The sequence below is a fragment of the Protopterus annectens genome, chromosome 2.part0 (assembly GCF_019279795.1).
Source record: "Protopterus annectens isolate FY-2018-M chromosome 2.part0, PAN1.0, whole genome shotgun sequence".
In the NCBI taxonomy this organism is placed as follows: domain Eukaryota; kingdom Metazoa; phylum Chordata; order Ceratodontiformes; family Protopteridae; genus Protopterus; species Protopterus annectens.
In genome coordinates, this window is record NC_056728.1 from 868,258,189 (window position 1) to 868,277,262 (window position 19,074).

General features: G+C 41.9%; 1 protein-coding gene across 2 annotated transcripts in view; it reads left to right on the forward strand.

Moving 5' to 3' along the window:
* The window catches only part of AMTN (amelotin), a 110,132-nt gene that overhangs the window by 26,046 nt on the left and 65,012 nt on the right, over nt 1–19,074 (forward strand). The window lies entirely within an intron of this gene.

The following is a 19,074-nucleotide window of genomic DNA, read 5'->3' on the forward strand; positions in this document are numbered from 1 at the left end:
AGATCTGATTTCTATATGTTCTGTCATGCATGTTGTCCCTTATTTGTGAAAAATGGTGACTTGTTTACTGATTTTTTTAATTCCTACCTGTAGAGTTATTTATGTGATATTATTTTTCACTCATAAATGTAAGAGTCACTGATTTCTCTCTTTCTCTCTCTCTTACACACACACACACACACACACACACACACACACACACACACACACACACACACACACACACACACACACACACACACACACACACACACACACACACACACACACACACACACACACACACACACACACACACACACACACACACTGGCACTGCCCTTGATAAGCCAGGTGTATTAGAAGATAAGAATACTGCACTCTTACCTACAAGCACATTGGAGGAATGCTAGTTCACCTGTAGCATATCTTTGGGGTGTTGAAGAAATCAATCCAGCTGGATAAACCCACACAGAAGCAAGGAAGACATGCAGACTCCACAGAGAAGGAGCCATAGCAAAATAGAAAAAAAAAGTCAGAGAACCAATCATTGTGTAATGGCTATTTGTTTGTATATTAATTCTGTCAATGTCTCAAGTTACTATTGCTAATATTTTAAAAGTATCCCAGATTGTCCCTGATTATTTCTGGATTTGTCCATGATTATGTTGAGATTTTTCCCTGATTTGCTGACAGCTATGGCCTTGCTAGAGTTAAATCACTGAGCACTTGAGTATTCTGCTGAGATCACAAATACAGTATCTGCATTTATTTACAAAGCCAGTACTATACTCCTTTCCACCACTGGCACCTAAAAATTATGATCCTTAAGAGCTTGTGCACTGGGGCAGCCACCCACTTTAGCCTGCCATAATTATGGCTGTGAGCAGATTAGTACAATATACTCACCCTCCGCTGATTGCTCCTTCTGTCACATTAATCACATTAAAGAACTTTGAACAGTTAGTCACAGTCCCAAACCCCATACAGTTAGTCACAACCCATCCCCCAAGTGATTAAAACAGTTAACTAAAAGATATGAACACAGTTCCCACAAAAACATCCAAAGGATCACTCAATGGCTAAAAAATAGCACTCAATAGCTAAAAAAGTAAAAACTGGAACAAATTTATTGGTAAGCGCATTCATGATGTAGATACATCACTTCATCAACCTATAACTAAACAACAAAGCTATGCTTATATTACTAAGTTGATTTAAAAACAACCAATCATATTAAACATCGACAATTTCACATTCATTTCTTAAAGGGCGCACTTAACAGACAGAAACAACCTCTTAATACTGAAATGAATGTATAAGAACATAACGGTCAAACCTTCTAAAAATTCCTGCAACATTTACATTTTCAGATATTGAAGCTAACAATATAAAAATATTTATGCAAAGTATGTAAAAAACCTAAATACAAAACATCCTTTAAATACATTAGGTATTCTAAGCATATCACTTTGTAGTTAATTGTCTTGATTTTAATAAGGGTTTAAGGGGTACCCTATCATTCAGGCCCTTCCCTTTATCTGCCCTTAACCTCACTATCCATTTACTCTCTGTGGTTTCAGTTGAATTCACAATGTCCCCTCCTTGTTCATTTCCAGAGACCATTTTAATTGCCATGAATCTGAACGTGTGTGTAGCATCTGTTTTATTCACGTTTCGCCAGTGCATTAGTGTTATCAGAATTTCTAATTTTAAGCAAATGCTCCCTGATACTATACCTAAACTTCCGGTTGGTTTTACTAACATAAATGTTGGGAGACCTTATTATTCAGATGAAGGAACATCATTTGGAACTAATCATAATTACAGGAAGAGGATAAACAGACACGTACGAGTGCCTGTTGAATTCTCTAGTGACGTAAAGGTAGTGACAGATGTTATTAGGAAATATTGGCCTGTCCTAACACAAGACCCTGATATAGGACCAATTGTAGGTGATAAGCCATATTTTTCCTACAGGAACAAGAAGTCACTCAAACAATTTTTATGCTATCCCAAGAATAGAAGAGAAATGGGAGTACAGGATGGTAAGAAGGGTACTATTCCCTGTCATAATTGCAACCAATGCAGATTCACTGACACAAGCAATAAATTTGCACACCCTGACCTCAAAATTGAATTTTAATTTAATGTTAAAGCAGGCTGCAGCAGCACAAACATTGTTTATTTAGCTGTGTGCAACTTGTGTCCCTCCTTTTATGTTGGTAAAACCAACAGGAAGTTTAGGTATAGGATCAGGGAGCATTTGTATATGTTTATATTGCTAGCTTCAATATCTGAAAATGTAAATGTTGCAGGACTTTTTAGAAGGTTTGACCTTTATGATCTGATATTATTAATCCTCATTCATTCCTTACATATGGGTATTGGTTCCGACCTCGGAACCCAGCCGGCCATCTTCCAAGCTCGCGTCAGCTACAAACTCTCGAGCTAAAACTCTTACCCAGAATTCTGCTCTCCCTGTTACTCAAGATTTCATTTGCCGCATCGCCATTCGATCATGTCAAGCTACTTCTCTTGAGCTAAGTATAATATTTTGTTGTCATACTAGTCTAAAATAACTTTTTCTCTCAGAAAAGTTTCTAAATTGTTTTCTCTTACCTTATCATATTTAGCAACTTTCCCTTTTTAAAATTTTTCAATCTTTTTTACCGCAAGGTATTTTCTTCTATACCATCGTTGGTAGAACCCTTTCTTCATTACCTTCGGGTATTTCTTGTACCATTGCTGGTATTCTTTCTGATTTCCTTCTTTCCTATCATGGCAGATAAAAAGGTAGTCCAGGATTTAAGAGATGTTCAGATTGTGGACATAAATTACCTACTTCAGATGCACATTCTCTGTTTGTCTATTGCTTGGGTGTGCCTCATTTATCAGTTGATCCACCCTGTGGAATTTGTAAAAACTTCTCTAACAGGACATTGATAGAGAGGAAAAATAAATTTTTACTGAAGGGGCTACTCATATCTCCTTTTTCAGAGGCTATTTCTGGGTCAGAGGCTTCAACCCCTCCAAGATCCCATAAGAAAAAGACTGATGATCATTCAAAGGCCAAATCTCTTCCTTTATCCCCGGCTGGGGACTCCCACCAACCGAGACCCAAGAGGGCTAAGCTTTCTACTTCGGATCTGACTCTTTTGGCTCCAGCGCTTTTGGTGCCCAGATCTTCGGCACTGAGGCCATTGGTGCCATCTGTGATTTCAGCACCAACTAGCGTGCCCATTACCGTATCGGTACCTAGGGGCTCCTCGATTCATACCTCTCTACTGGCACCGACTATCCAGTTGGCGCAGACTGTAACGACATCGGCTCCGAAACTTTACCCGGAACCAACAACTCAGTTATTGACACCGATTTTTTCGGTCCCATCCTTGGAACCGACAACCACTTCGGCACCAAACTTATTGTCGGTGCAGACCATGACTTTGGCACCGATGACTTCCTCGGTGCAGACACCTGTAGTCCAGTCTCTTACAGCTTCATTGTTTTTAGTGCAGACTGGTGAGGTGAGCACCGAGCTTGTCCCATCTGTGGATAGACCTGACTATCCCTCAGCCATGTCCGTGAAATCCACTAGAAGCCTCTCTGAACATGACGTGTTGCGTCTTGTGGATCAAGTGCTTTTTGCCAGAGGTGTCCCGCTTCCCAGGACCTATCCTTCCTTGAGAGGTGATCACCCTTTGCCAAAGACCCCTACTTATTCTCCTCCTTCACTGCCTTTGAAGTCCCTTGATATAGCACAGCCTTCCCCCTCTATGGTTCCCTTTATGGACCTCACTAAGGAACCTCAGTTGCCTTCATGGCAGGAGAGTTTTGCTATGACCCAGGATGTCAGCTGTGGTGTACATAATTTGGTGTTTCACAGCCATCCAGGGACCCCGAGTCAGCAGGCTGAGCCACTTAGGGGAGGGGTGACCCCTGTCCTGGACACTCACCCCTCTTCAGGTGGACTGGCCTTCCAACTAATGGAGAAGGCTTTGGCATCTGCTGGTGATACTGTGCTGTCAATCTCCTCATCCTCCTCTGGACCGCAATGTACACAAGTCGCTCCTAGTGGACACTGGGCACAAGGGCCTCGGGATGTACTCCCACAGGAAACCCCTTTTGCATTGTCTCCCCCAGCTTCTCCCTCTGAGGAAGTTCATCAGAAAAGCTCGTGCAAGAGGAAGCACATGGACTCCACAGAGGAGTCCCTTTCTGAAGACACAGACTTTGATGATGAGGAAGGGTCCCCTCGCTCACCCTCTGAGGTATCCTTTGGTGATATCCTCGAAATCCTTAAACAGAGAGGTGACTGGCAGCCCTCTAACCTGACCTCTGAAGAGTCTGTGTTCCTGCAGGCCTTTTGCACCTGGCCTCCTACCTCCTGGGTTACTCCACCTGCCGACGAACTGGTCGGCTCATCATGCAGCATGCGTGGAAGGCTCCTGACATTATTGAGGCCGTTTCCCGGAGGCCAGATAAAATTTTGTCCCCTCCTGCTACTGACCCCCATTGGTCCAAAGGTCTTCCTGTAGATGTTCTGGTGGTGGCAGCCGTGACCAAGAAGGATCTGGCGGAAGAAGAAAGCCCGACTGTCCATCTGCCTAACAAATAGTCACGGGCTCTGGACAGAATAGGGAAGCATACTTTTGCATCAGCGACCTTTGCAATCAGGTCCCTGAATTATATGGCACACTTTACCAGGCTTCAAAGGGATTTAGTATCTAAGCTCTCTGAAACTTTGACTGGTGCCGTGTCTGATGAGGTCTGTGACAAAGTGGCCTCTCAGCTGGCTACCATTGAATCGATATCAAACTCCTCCATGTGCCTGATATCTCACGCATCAGAAGGAGTAGCTAGAGTGGCGAGTTCAGGAGTTGTTTTGAGATGGCACACCTGGATATGCTTATGTAGTTTCATGGAACCCTTCAAGGCTTCCTTTCTCAATGCTCCCATTGAAGCCTCTTCATTGTTTGGACCCAAGGTTAAAAGCACACTGGCTAGATGTGAATGGGATGGTAAGACCCTTTCTGCTGTGGGTGTCAATTATTCTTCCCCTCAACATGCTTTCTCCAGAAACCAGAAGAGTGGGAAGATATGGTACAGAAAGTCTCAGGGTCCTTTCCATGACACACAGGCTGAGTTCTCCCCTAGAGGCAGAGGGGGAAACTCACAGGAAAGACGCCCTTTTCGGGGTAGAGGGGGTCCACATAACCAGGGTTCCAGGGACTCTTTTCCTGGTCAATCCTACCAGCACTCCTGAAGAGTGGCCCAACTCCCTTCCTCTGGAGGTGGTTGGGGGACATTTCCCCTTGTACCCTTCTGCCTGGCTAACCATCACCACCGACTCTTGGGTACAAAGGATAATAACCAGAGCTTACCATATTCCCTTTGATCTTAGTCCTGTCCCCCAACAAACTTACCCAACATTCCACCCAGTCAAAGGGAAGAAGCAGCACTAGAGATAGCAAAGCTGCTAAGAAAAAGAGTCATCCAAATAGTCCCTCCAGACCAGATAAGATCCGGATTCTACTCAAGACTATTTTTGTTGCCAAAGAAAACCGGGGACTAGAGACCAATTTTGGATCTCAGTGTATTGAACAAGTTTGTAAGAGTACAAAAATTCCAGATGGTCACAATACAGTCTATCCTCTTGCATTTGGAAAAAGACAATTGGATGTGCTCGACAGATCTTCAAGATGCGTACTACCACATAAAAGTGGACAGGCCATCAAGAAAATTTCTGCACTTCTGTGCGGGAGCCAGTCACTACCAGTTCAGAGTACTGCCCTTTGGACTCTCTACAGCCCCCAGAGTGTTCACAAAGTGCATGGCAGTTGTCACAGCTCATTTGTGACTACAAGGATTCCAGGTGTTTCCATACCTAGATGACTGGCTCATCTCCACCCCACCAGACATCTATTGGAAGACGCCTTGGCATACTCTCTCCTCGCTGCACAAAGGCTAGGCATAACCATAAACTGCCAAAAATCCATTCTCACCCCATATCAGTCCACAGAATTCATAGGGGTCATATTGGATACAAAGAATTGCAAAGCATCCATTCCAGAGCACAGAATTCTAAGGATAAAGCAACAACTGATCCCAATCCTTTCAAGGGAGAAATCCACAGCTCACTCTGTCCTTCAGCTGTTGGGTTCCATGTCAGCCTCCTTCACCATTGTCCCCCTGGCCAGGTTTCACATGAGGCTTCCACAATGGCTACTGCTCATCCAATGGTATCCTTTTCAGCATACTCTTTCAGCCAAGATTTGAGTAACTCACAGGTGCAAACAGGATTTAAATTGGTGGATGACCCACAACCTGTCACAGTGGTCTTGCCCCTTCTCCCCCCAGCAGCCCAAGGCTACAGTTACCATCAAGGCACTTGGTCCGACCTGGAGGCCCAACTGCATATAAATGTTCTAGAGCTGAGGGCGGTGCTTCTGGTGTTGCAAGCATTCCATCCCCTGCTGCCGTGTAGGACTATTGCGATACAATCAGACAACCTGGCGGTGGTCTGGTACATCAACAAACAGGGCAGAACCAAATCTTATCCCCTTTGTCAAGAGGCCATGAGGATGTGGCAATGGATGATGGGTACCAACCGTTTTCTTCTAGCAACACACATTCCCGGGAGTTCCAACGTGATAGCAGACAGACTCAGCAGGTGCATTCTAAAACCTCACGAGTGGTCCCTGAATCCCTTGATAGCAGTGGAGATCTTCCACCGCTGGGGCCATCCTTGGTGTGACCTCTTTGCATCCCCAACCAACTACAAATGCAGCAACTACTTCACCCTGATTCCCCCTCCGGGACAGTCACCCAAGGATGCTCTAGTCTACGATTGGCCCTTGGGTCTTCTTTATGCATTTCCACCTCTTCCCCTCATTCCCCAGTTTCTGAAGAAAGCCCATCGGTTGATGAGCAAGGTGATCCTCATAGCACCATATTGGCCTCATCAGATTTGGTTCCCCTTCCTTTGGCCTCACCAGCTAGATCATCCATGGATTCTCCATCCAACCCCGGGGGTTGATCTCCCATCCGCAGAATCTGATTCATCCAAACTTGGACAGCTTGAAGCTCACAGCTTGGCTCCTCCAATTCCCTTGATTGCCAGGCAGAATGATCTTTCCTTACCAGTACGGGACATTGCCTCTCATAAGTCTTCCACTAGAATTACTTATCTAAGCAAGTGGAAAATATTTACCTGTTGGCTGAAAGAAAAGCAAGTAGATCCCTTTTCAGCACCAGTGTCAATAGTACTAGAGTATCTAGCTGATCTATTCCAATCGGGTCTATCGGCCTCTACCATTAGAGTTCATTTGGCTACAATATCTACTTTCCATGAGGGTGTCCAAGACTCCTCTCTTATGTCACACAAATTATGCAAGACCTTCATAAAAGGTGTGAAGCATCTGAAGCCCCCTTTTAGAGAACCTATTCAACCATGGGACCTGTCATTAGTTCCACAAGCTCTGACAATGCCACCTTTCCAACCAGCTTCTTCATGCGACCTCAAATATTTGTCATGGAAAACCTTGTTTTTGGTCGCCATTACTTCTCCCAGACGTATCTCTGAGCTTCAAACCTTATGCATCAAGAGTCCATATTTGATTTTTCATAGAGATAGAGTGTCTTTGAGAACTAATCCTTCCTTTCTGCCAAAAGTGATCTCTGAAATGTCCATTAATCAAACCATTGAATTTGCAGTTTTCTTCCCCAATCATTCAAACAAAGGAGAGTATTGCCTACATACCATAGATATGCACATGCAAATTTGCTTCTACCTGAATAGGACTAAGGCCTTTCATAAATCAGACCAGTTATTTTTGGCCTATTCTGGACCTAGATTAGGATGTGCTGTTGCGAAGGTCACATTGGCTAGATGGTTGAAAGACCTTGTGACCTTTATTTATACACAACGTAATATTCCATTGCCGACTACCATACAGGCTCATTCAACAAGGTTGGTGGCAACTTCTGCTGCCTTCCATGCCAGAGCTTCTTTACATGACATCTGTGCAGCTGCAACTTGGGCTATGCCTCATACCTTCATCAATCATTACAAATTGGATTTGGCCTCCAGGGGAAGAGTATCTTTTGGTTCTATGGTGCTCGGGAATGTCCTTCCATGACAGCCTCCCAGGAATAGAGGTAGCTGGGGACTCTGTCCCATACGTAAGGAATGAATGAGGATTAACAATATCAGATAAAGAATTATATCTTACCATAGTGTTCCATCTGTATTGTTGATCCTCGTTCAGTCATTACAACCCTCCCTCCTTCCCCCTCCTGTGGCTTCTAGTGGATCTCACCATCCAGCTCTTTTAGGTCATTTGACCAGAGGTAGCCTCTACCTTCTTTTGACCTGCAAACTCAATCTGAGGTAACAAGGAGAGGGGAATTCTGGGTAAGAGTTTTAACTCAAGAGTTTGTAGCTGACACGAGCTTGGAAGATGGATGGCTCGGTTCCGAGGTCGGAACCAATACCCATACGTAAAGACTGAACGAAGATCAACAATACAGATGGAACGTTATGGTAAGAAATAATTTCTTTTTCTTATACATTAATTTCAGTATTAAGAGGTTGTTTCTGTCTGTTAAGTGTGCCCTTTAAGAAGTGAATGTGAAATTGTAGATGTTTAATATGATTGGTTGTTTTTAAATCAACTTAGTAATATAAGCATAGCTATGTTGTGTTAGTTATAGGTCTGATTAAGTGATGTATCTACATCACGAAAGCGCTTACCAATAAATTTGTTCCAGTTTTTACTTTTTTAGCTATTGAGTGCTACTATTTTGTAGCCATTGAGTGATCCTTTGGATGTTTTTGTGGGAACTGTGCTCATATATTTTGTCTAAGGATCCCGTTTTGCTGACCACTGTCTGTTTTGTGCTTGGATAGTTAACTAAAAGAGATATGGAGAGGTTGTAGTGGCATCACTAATATTTAAATAAAACTGTTAATTAGTTGTATGGGCAGGGAATAAGGTGGTGACTTCTAATGCCTAACTCATCATGTAGAATTTGAAGCTACAATATGCTTGACAATGGACAAACAGCATTCTTTTGGACAGACTGCATGCATTGTTTTTTTTTTTGCTAACCCAACCCATTGATTACTTGTACTCTATAGTACACGAATGCTTACTGCTGTGCTTGGCTACCTCCATTTCAGAAGTACTTCTGTTCACATCTGACACAACTTTGCAATGTGGGAGGAAACTAGACATTGTCAGAAGCCCACACAGCACTAGGAAGATAGACACTACAGAAAAGGTTACTGATAATCTGTCAAATGCATTGTGTTGATATTATGTATGTGGCATATGCTGGTACATACTCTTTATATTGTCAGTAATTTTAATTATATTACTAAATCAAAATGAAGCTGTGGTGTTGCAGCGGTTAGCATTGTCGCCTCACAGCAAGAGGTTCTCCCATTCGATTCTTGGCTGGAGCGTCTTCTGTGTGGAGTCTGCATGTCCTCCCCACAGTTGAGTGACACTAAAGACATGCAGGTAGCTGTGAGCGTGAATGGGCATGCCTTCGTTGAAGGTTGGGCATCGGGCTGGCAACTCGGCACCATAAAAATCCACCGACAATCATGAGTGGACCGGAGTTCTGCTGTGGCGATCCCTAACCGGGAAAAGCCGAAAGCCATTACTAAATCAAAATATAATACACTTTACTTATGTAATATCTGTAGCATTAATAGCTTAGAGTTTTTAAAGTTAGAGGACACATGGACTGAATGAAAATGAATTAGATGGAATAAAGGGAAGCAGAGAAAGAGAAAAGAGTTGATTAAATATGATCAATTATTCATATTTCAGTAACTGCACCATTGGAGTTCAGAGATAAAGCTCTGACTACGACCTTGTTTGACAAGTTGCTTGGGTATTTTATGGCACAGCTCATGGGGAGGGGAATACACATCTTGAGAGGTGGGTCCTGATTGGCTTATACCACTGCAGCTAACTTGATCACTGCTGGATGGCAAGGTAGGTGTCAAGAGATGGAGGCTGGTGCAGGGATGACATAGGTGTGACCACTCAAATGAGTGATGGTAACTCCTGTCACCCACATGAAGGAGCACACACAAACTGATACAAGAGCACAGGCAATTCCTACAGTGATGTAGAGTCCTGTTTCACTGCCAGAGGTGAAGTGTGGGAGGGGCTATATATGTGTAGCTATTATGGCTGGTTGCTCTGTACCTGCCATGGGGAGAGGGGTCACTTTATGGAAAATAGAGTGTGCTGATTAAAAGAAAAGTTAGGGTTGTTGTTGAGATGTAGTAACTTATGTAGTTTAGACATGAAAAGTAGTGCAAGACATTTGCCAGGTGACTGCATGTTAGCTGGAATGTGATACATCATGACAGAGTAAAGAAGGAGACAAATGGAGACAAATAGGATTCTGAGCACTGATGCCTGTACACAGTGGAGAAAGAGTAGATGAATAAAGAAGTTCCTGGATTAATATAGAGAACATAGAAAGTAAATGTTTGAAGGTATTACTGTGCACTGCATGTAGCCATTGTAGTTGGAAGTACTGGTGGGTACTGAAATTATGATGCTTAAAGAAGAATAAGTAATTAGAAGCTGCCAAGCAACATACAAGTAGTGTTAACACAGAGTAATATGAAACAGAAATAGCCTACGTTTTATTTTCTAAGAAAGGGGTGGCTCCTAGTACACTGCTCTACCCCAGTGGTGGGCCATATATTCACATTAGCTGTCACCTTAAGATAACTTCCTGCTGGGTAGAAGTGATGGGGAGTAGAATGAAAAGGACTAATTGATAGGTATCTAAAACAAATTGAAAAGTGCAGAGAATACACTGTTTTTGGTATCATAAGGTTTGATTCCTTCTGCCTCATAATGCCTTCTGTGCAAGTCAATTAACCAAACAGTAATCTGGGACACCTGGGCAATTGGGCTCAGCTCCCTGTCCATGATAGTCTCCTAGACTGCCTGCCTAGCAACCATCTATGAAGCTTATAATCGTAAAAGGAATAAGAAAGCCATAGCCCTTCAAAATGGAATGGAGTAGCTTGGGTAACACTATCACTCAATGAACACAATTTCTTTGAGCCTCAGCTCCCAAACATTTGATTCCTCAACAATGCCAGAATATCAACTGAAATGCCAATATTCCCACTGTAAAGCATTTTCTGTGAACTTTGCCTCTTACAGTGTGACCATGGAGTTGAATATATATATATATATATATATATATATATATATATATATATATAGGTGGTCTGCAGCTTTTGGTTGAATTACATTTGGTTGAAAATGATTTCAGGCAGTTCACTTCACCAAAAATGCATTTCACTGAAAATCCATTTGGTCGAATTCCATTTGGTCGAAAATGGAATATAGCCCCTGCCCCACAGGAGCGCGACCCTAGAGTGAGAATATAAAGTAGGGGGGGCATAGCCCCCCCACATAATTGCAGTGTATGCACTATTATATGCATATGTATCCATTAAAAATACATTAAAACATATAACGTCAGTAAAAACTAGTTGCAAAATGTCGGGGGCTATGCCCTCACACCCCCCTGACTTTATATTCTCACTCCAGGGTCGCACTGCAGTGGGGCAGGGGCTATATTTCATTTTCGGCCAAATGAGCTTTCAATCAAATGAGCTTTCAGTGAAGTGGACTGCCTGAAATCATTTTCAGCCAAATGTAATTCGACCAAAGGCAGTAGACCCATATATATATATATATATATATATATATATATATATATATATATATATATATATATAAGGAGAGTGGGGAGGCACAGCATTTTCGTGCAGTTATTTTCCAGTGAGTTGAATTTCAGGGAGTTGACACTTGATGAATTGGATCTTCCCACTCATAGTGAAAGCTGTAGCTTGAAGGCATGTTAGCAGATCTATACAGATTTAAGACAGCTGAAAGTTTTTTTTTATCAGTAAAGTAATAGTAATGACTGTAACATTCAAATGAATACTCTCTAATTTGGGGTGAAAATGAATCCCTGGTGTGTGGTACATTGGAATAAAATCCCATCTCACTGAGTTTCTAAGTTAGTGGTAGAATGCAGGTCACCTATGGATTTGGTATGAAAGACAGCAGATGAGTTATAGCAGGTTATAGGTCTGTAAACTGATAGCTAAAACTGTTGTTTCTTTAACAAGCGATAGTTTGATCATTTTTTTTGTTTATAAAGTAATGATATGGCATGTGAAGTGGGGAAAAAGAGAATAAATGCCACCCTACTTTCTATTTTGTCAGAGGAGGAACAAAATACGTACCGGGAACTATCGCCTATTAGCCTGACGAGCCTGGTCTGCAAGGCCATGGAACGTATCATCATGGAACTCATAAACAAAGACATTGGTAACCTCCAATCTCTGGGTCCCAATCAGTTCGGGTTTGTGAAAGGCAGATCATGCCTCCTGAACCTGATCAACTTCTTTGAGGCTGTCACCAAAGCCGTAGATGAGGGTAAGGTGGTTCACACAGCCTATCATGACCTCACCAAGGCTTTCAACACCATTCCCCCATTCTGTAATTATGGCTAAACTTCACTAAATTAGGTATAAATCCCTATGTCACAAGATGGGTTGCCAACTGGCTCACTGACAGAATCCACACTGTAAAAGTTGCACACTCCAAATCTGACCTCAAACCAGTGACAAGTGGAGTACCACAGGGTTCAGTCCTGGAACATCTCCTGTTTGGTATCTACTTCTCTGAAGTACAGGCTAACACAGAAGGCCTCTGGCTAATGAAGTTTGGAGATGACTGCAAACTAGGAACCATAGTCGAGTCCCCAAATGATGTGCACATCCTACAGAAGGGCCTTGCTGAGACAGATGCCTGGTGTCAGAGCCATGGCCTCAAGCTCAGTACCAAAAAGTGCATTGTCATCCCCTTTGGTAAAAACTCTGTACCCATGAACTACTACATAGACAGCAGTCTACTTAACACTGAATGCGTGATAAGAGACCTTGGGACCCAAGTGGACAGTAGTCTGTCTTTTCATAGTCACATTGCCACAGTAGTCAGGAAGTCCTTCTATGTGGCACACCTCATCATAAAAGGTTTCTCATCCAGGAAAAAAGAGGTAATTGTTCCCCTCTACTCGACACTCATTAGACTCATTATAGAGTACAACTCCCCTTTTGGAATGTACCTCACAAGACATCTGCAGCAGCTGGAAAGGCCACAGAAGTACCTCACAAAAAGGATTACTGGCCTCAAACAGATGCCCTACACTGACCATCTAAAAAAAATTCCAGCTTTACTCCATAGCATATCACCTACTCCAAGGTGATCTCTGCCTAGCATATAAAGCTATGTCAAACCCAGAGCTGTTGGACATGCTACACCTAAAGAAATTCCAATCCCTCCACGCTACATGGTCTAGGGACCTAAACCTTTTCACCACAATAAACAGGACATGCTGGAGGGACAGATTCCTGTCCCAGAGACTTCCCATACTCTGGAACAGGCTACCCATCTATGTCAAGCAAAGTTCTTCATTAGAAAAATCTTGATGAGTGGATGGGAAATAGGAAATACACCCCGGGGATCACTTCTGTGTCTCTGCTCGACAGTGGCACAGGAAAATAACTTTCTTGGGTGGCGTAAGCCAGGGAACCTTGTTGGCTAGGCTTACATAGGCCCTCGAGCTGATAGCCTAGTACCTACCTATGAACCTATGAACCTATAATCAAAGGATGAACATGTCTTAACCATCCATTGCTATTCTTTAGGGGTCAGGAGGTCAAGACAGTTTCATGATGAAGGCAAGCTGGACACTGACTTCACCTTTAAAGCAGACTATATAATGAAGGAAAAAAAGGTATATGCCAAGCCAGATACCTTCATAAAAGACATTGCTGACAGGTGATTGGAGGTGTTTCCATAAGGGCTTTGCTCAGTTCAGTCCTGTTCAAGAGCACTGAATGTCCAAAGACTAGCTACATGGTTTAAGTGAAGACTTTTGGAGATGATTGTAAGATAGGCAGTGTTTAAATTGGAATAGTTTGAGCTGAAACAGTTTATATTAATGTCAATGAAGTCATTACTAACACAGGTCATAAATAATAATAATAATAAAAAAAAAAAACAAAGCATATAATCCAATGAGACTCCTAAACTGGCACCCTTAATTTTGAAAAGTAAACTTAATGTTGAACGGGATGTAATAATATGAGAATCATAAGGACTGACAAACTGAAATAAATACAAACACTGGATGATGTGCCTGTCACCAGGCTAGATAAGGAGAAAGTCACGGTTAGTTGTTTGTCAGGTGCCAAAATCCAACATATCACCCATGCACTCAGGTCTCTCAACAACAGGTACTGTTATGACTCTGTCATAGTCCATGTTGGCGTGAATGACTTGAGACATACCTCCCTGGACTACATGAAGAGAGACATGATAGAGCTCGCTGAATATGTGTCCCAGGCAGATATGTTCCTAGCCTTAAGCAGCATTCTACCATCACCCAGAATGATGCCTCAATACAAACAGAAAATGATTGACTTTAACAATTGGATTAGTTTTTGGTGTCATTCTAAGGGGATCCAGTACCTGACAGTCTGGGAAGACATGATTGACAAACCATGATGCTTTGCCAGAGATGACCTGCATCTGTCTCCCTTGGGTTCTTGCCTCCTCCATAGTGCCTTTTTTAGGCAATGCCATGAGGTCAAAACTACCAACATGAAAATTTCATCAAAATGCAAATTAAAGGTTATGCTGCTAAACACTAGGAGTCTAAACATGAAACTGCAATCATTGCAAACATTCTTAATTCTGGAAGATGCAGACATTTGTACAGCCACAGAAACCTGGTTCCAAGCTGCGGAGAGCACCCCAACCATACCAAGTTATTTATCCTATCATACATTCAGACCCCAAACCATGGGCAGCAAAGCAAAAGGAGGTGGAGTTGCAATATATAAAAAAGACATACACACCTCCAGGCTGGTCAAAAAGCATGACGTACAGGAGACACTCCAGGTGCAATTAACCATTGACGGGATACCCCTATTCAAATCATAGCTAGCTACAGGCCCCCAATTCTGACTCAAGATGCCTACTCCACCTATCTGAACCTCTTTGAATCTATCAAGATTCAACCCTTTACCCTGATCTTGGGCGACTTTAACTACCAACCATAGAATGGAAGAACTATTCATGCCAAAACACAAATGCCCAGAGATTCCTTGATTTTGTCAATGCAAATGCCTTGGACCAGCTGGTTGACACCCCCACAAGAGATGAAAATATTATGGACTTGGTATTAACCAACATGAGTAACCACTGCAGCATCCCTACAGTGTCATCCTCCCTGGTAAGATCCGCAGGGCCATCAGGTGCTGACTTGTCAGAACAAGGGATAAATTCATGGCTAGGCTTGTAAGGGTCTCAGGGCCAATGGCCTAGTAACTTCCTAGGATCCTAGGATCCTATGGATCAGAAGATAGAGGTTCACAAAATCAACAAACAATGCACAAGGAAGCAATTATTCACCATCTATTTCCTTCATGATGTAATCACGTATAAGGCAAATTTTAGCCTTGATGTTGACTTATATGACACTGTTTGAAGCTTTGTCTCACCCATCTTAGAATGGCCCTCACCCTATATACAGTCTTTAAGCACAAAAAGTTTTCTTTAATTATTCTTATATCCTACTAGAATTTATAAACTTAAAACAGCACACCACTGAATACACCAGATGAATGCTGCCTGTCACCCAGTTTAAAAAGCACTTAGAAGTAAAATCAAGTTGGAGGTTGCAGGAGCAAAACAGGTCCAAAAAATGAAGAGTATCTCAAGACCAGCTATGTAAAAAGAATGAATATTTATTTGAAGATGAGCCCTTTCACTGTTAACACAGCTTCTTCAGATCTAAGCTAAAATAAATAAAAACTTAAAATGGTTCTTTTATATGATCACCTCTAGTGGTCAAACAAGTAATTACAATGAAGAAAACATAAACTGATTCTTTTGTATGATCACCTCTAGTGGTCAAACAAGTAATTACAATGAGCATACATATAACGAATGAATAACAAGTTGGATATACATCATAAAATTACAAATCAACTAGATGTTAAATGCTCAAACAATGCCTGTCCTGAAAATACAGAAAATCCCAGTCAACTACATTTCCAAATGAAATAACATGAAAAATATATATAACCTACATGAGAAATATCATGAATAAAAGTGAGTGTTGAAGGGGGGGGGGGGGAGAAGAAAAAAGCTAAATTCTCTAGTGGTCAAACAAGTAATTACAATGAAAAGAACATAAACTGGTTCTATTGTATGATCACCTCTAGAATTTATGTTTCAAGTTATTATCAAAAGATAATATTTCTCATTGGAGGTAGATAGCTAAAATATAATATAATATAATGCTTCTGGATTTATTATCTGTACTTTGCAGATTTATTAACCACAGGATGGATCTAGGTTCTGAAAACTCCCTGATGGCCCTCAGAAAATTTCTTTCCTTTCCTTTCTGCTCTCACCCTATATCTCTGTGAAGCATAGAAAGTTGATGACAGTTTTACTTTCATGATTTAATATGCACAATCCATTCTTGGACTTTTATCTGTCTCTTTCTTTATTTTACCCCACACACACACAGACACACACAAGCCCACGCCTGCATGCACACACACACACACACACACACACACACACACACACACACACACACACACACACACACACACACACACACACACACACACACACACACACACACACACACACACACACACACACACACACACACTCACAAATACACACACTTCCAAAGGACCCTACATGATGATTCTACTACCCGCACACAGCCTGTCCATTCTTTCCATGGGGAGGTGAGCCGAGAGTTCAATGGGCAAGGCAAGACCTTTATGGTCCATTTGTACCTACCTGGGAAGCCTTATTGACCCATCCATTTCCCAGTGGTGAGAGTCAAGTGGTATGGAGTGGGTCAGTGGTAGGGAATCAGTCAGCTTGCTGGTCTCACAAAACATCTGACTCCTTGGCTACTTGGAGAATCATCATAGAAGCTTGTTGTAGGAGTACAAGTGAATGATGCCCTGCATATTCCATAGGAGAAAGAGTCAATGCTGCCATGCATATTCCATAGGAGTAGGAGTCGATGCTGCCCTGCATATACCATAATAGTAGGAGTGAATGCTGCCCTGCATATTCCATAGGAGTAGGAGTGAATGCTGCCCTGCATATTCCATAGAAGAAAGAGTCAATGCTGCCATGCATATTCCATAGGAGTAGGAGTCAATGCTGCCATGCATATTCCATAGGAGTAGGAGTGGATGCTGCCTTTCATATGCCATAGTAGTAGGAGTGAATGCTGCCCTGCATATTCCATAGGAGTAGGAGTGAATGCTGCCCTCCATATTCCATAGGAGTAAGAGTGGATGCTGTTGTGCATATTCCATAGGAGTAGGAGTGGATGCTGCTCTGTCTATTCCATAGGAGTAGGAGTGGACGCTGCCCTGTATATTTCATAGGAGTAGGAGTGGATGTCACTCTACCTATTCCATAGGAGTAGGAGTGGATGCTGCCATGCATATTCCATAGGAGTAGGAGTGGATGCTGTCCTGCATATCCCATAGGAGTAGGAGTGGATGCTGCCATGCATATTCCATAGAAGTAGGAGTGGATGCTGCCCTGTATATTCCATAGGAGTCGGAGTGGATGCTGCCCTGCATATTCCATAGAAGTAAGAGTGAATGCTGTCATGCATATTCCATAGGAGTAGGAGTGGATGCTGCTCTGCATATTCCATAGGAGTAAGAGTGGATGCTGCCATGCATATTGCATGGCTCAGGAGCAAAGTCCATGCATGATGCAGCAGGAGCCATCAGGGCCACTAAAAGTGGGTGATACACCCAGCAACCATTAAATGTTGCTCATCCCAGAGGCCTAGTATCCTGAATCCTTCTGATGGACAGCAAGCTGGCCCTAGCCAGTTAAACCTATCCCTTAGCCAACTGGACCCTCAGACACCTGTACTGCTGATTGAACATGGGTTGTCTGGGTTGTAATTAGGATTTATTCATTTCATGTCACATAGTTGAGTCATTAAATGTATTTTTATACAAATATTTTATTGTCCTAGGAAATGCATGAGTATAATTCTTCTAGTTTCTGATGGGTAGATGGACTGATTATTATGTTTTATTCTTTACTGTATTCTTGACAGTTTTATTTTATGAAGTATATTTATTCATCACAATATTTTCTAAAATACACTATTTCAGTTTGTCCATTATGAATATTTGCAGGTTTCAGTGAATTATATGGAAGTATATCAAAGGACTGTTTGATTGTTATACTGCCTTACAGTTTAAGTCTCAGTTTATAGGCATATAGGTTCATAGGTTCAGCGCTAAGTACTAGGCTAGTTGCCCTTGCAGGCCATTTTAAACATAGTCAGTTCATTTTTGGTGCTTGAATTAATCTATGCCATTTGGTTAGTGACTGTCCTTACCCATCCCATGGTCGATAATTATATATTACTTCTAGTGAGAATACCTGGGATTATAACATCGATAATTTGGGGGGGGGCCATGCATGGGATAAACAATTTAAGAGCTGTCCCTGTCCATTAGTACAGAGGCAGTCCTGGGGTAAGTTTTCTATTACGCCTCCATAAATGAAGTTGCTCTTAAATGTGGACAGGGATCACCTTTATTTTACGTGAAAAGGGAGTCTGTTCCAAAGCAGTTATAGTCTCTGTGAGATATACCTGTCCTTCCACACAGTTGTTGATGTTGCAGAAAAGGTTTGGATCCTGGACCAAGTATTCCTGATGCCATTGTACTTGTTGTTGTGCAGTAGGTCTATCAGTTATGGGGTGGAGGATCAAAGTGTTTATTGTGTTTATCAAAATTAAAATATATAAATAAAAAATAAGAATAAGATGTGAAATTGTTTTAAAGTTTTTATTATTTTTATGAATGGAGAATCAAAATGGATATGTTGTGCAATTTTAGATTGTATAATATAAATATTTTGTTGAAAGTGTTAATAAATTATTTAA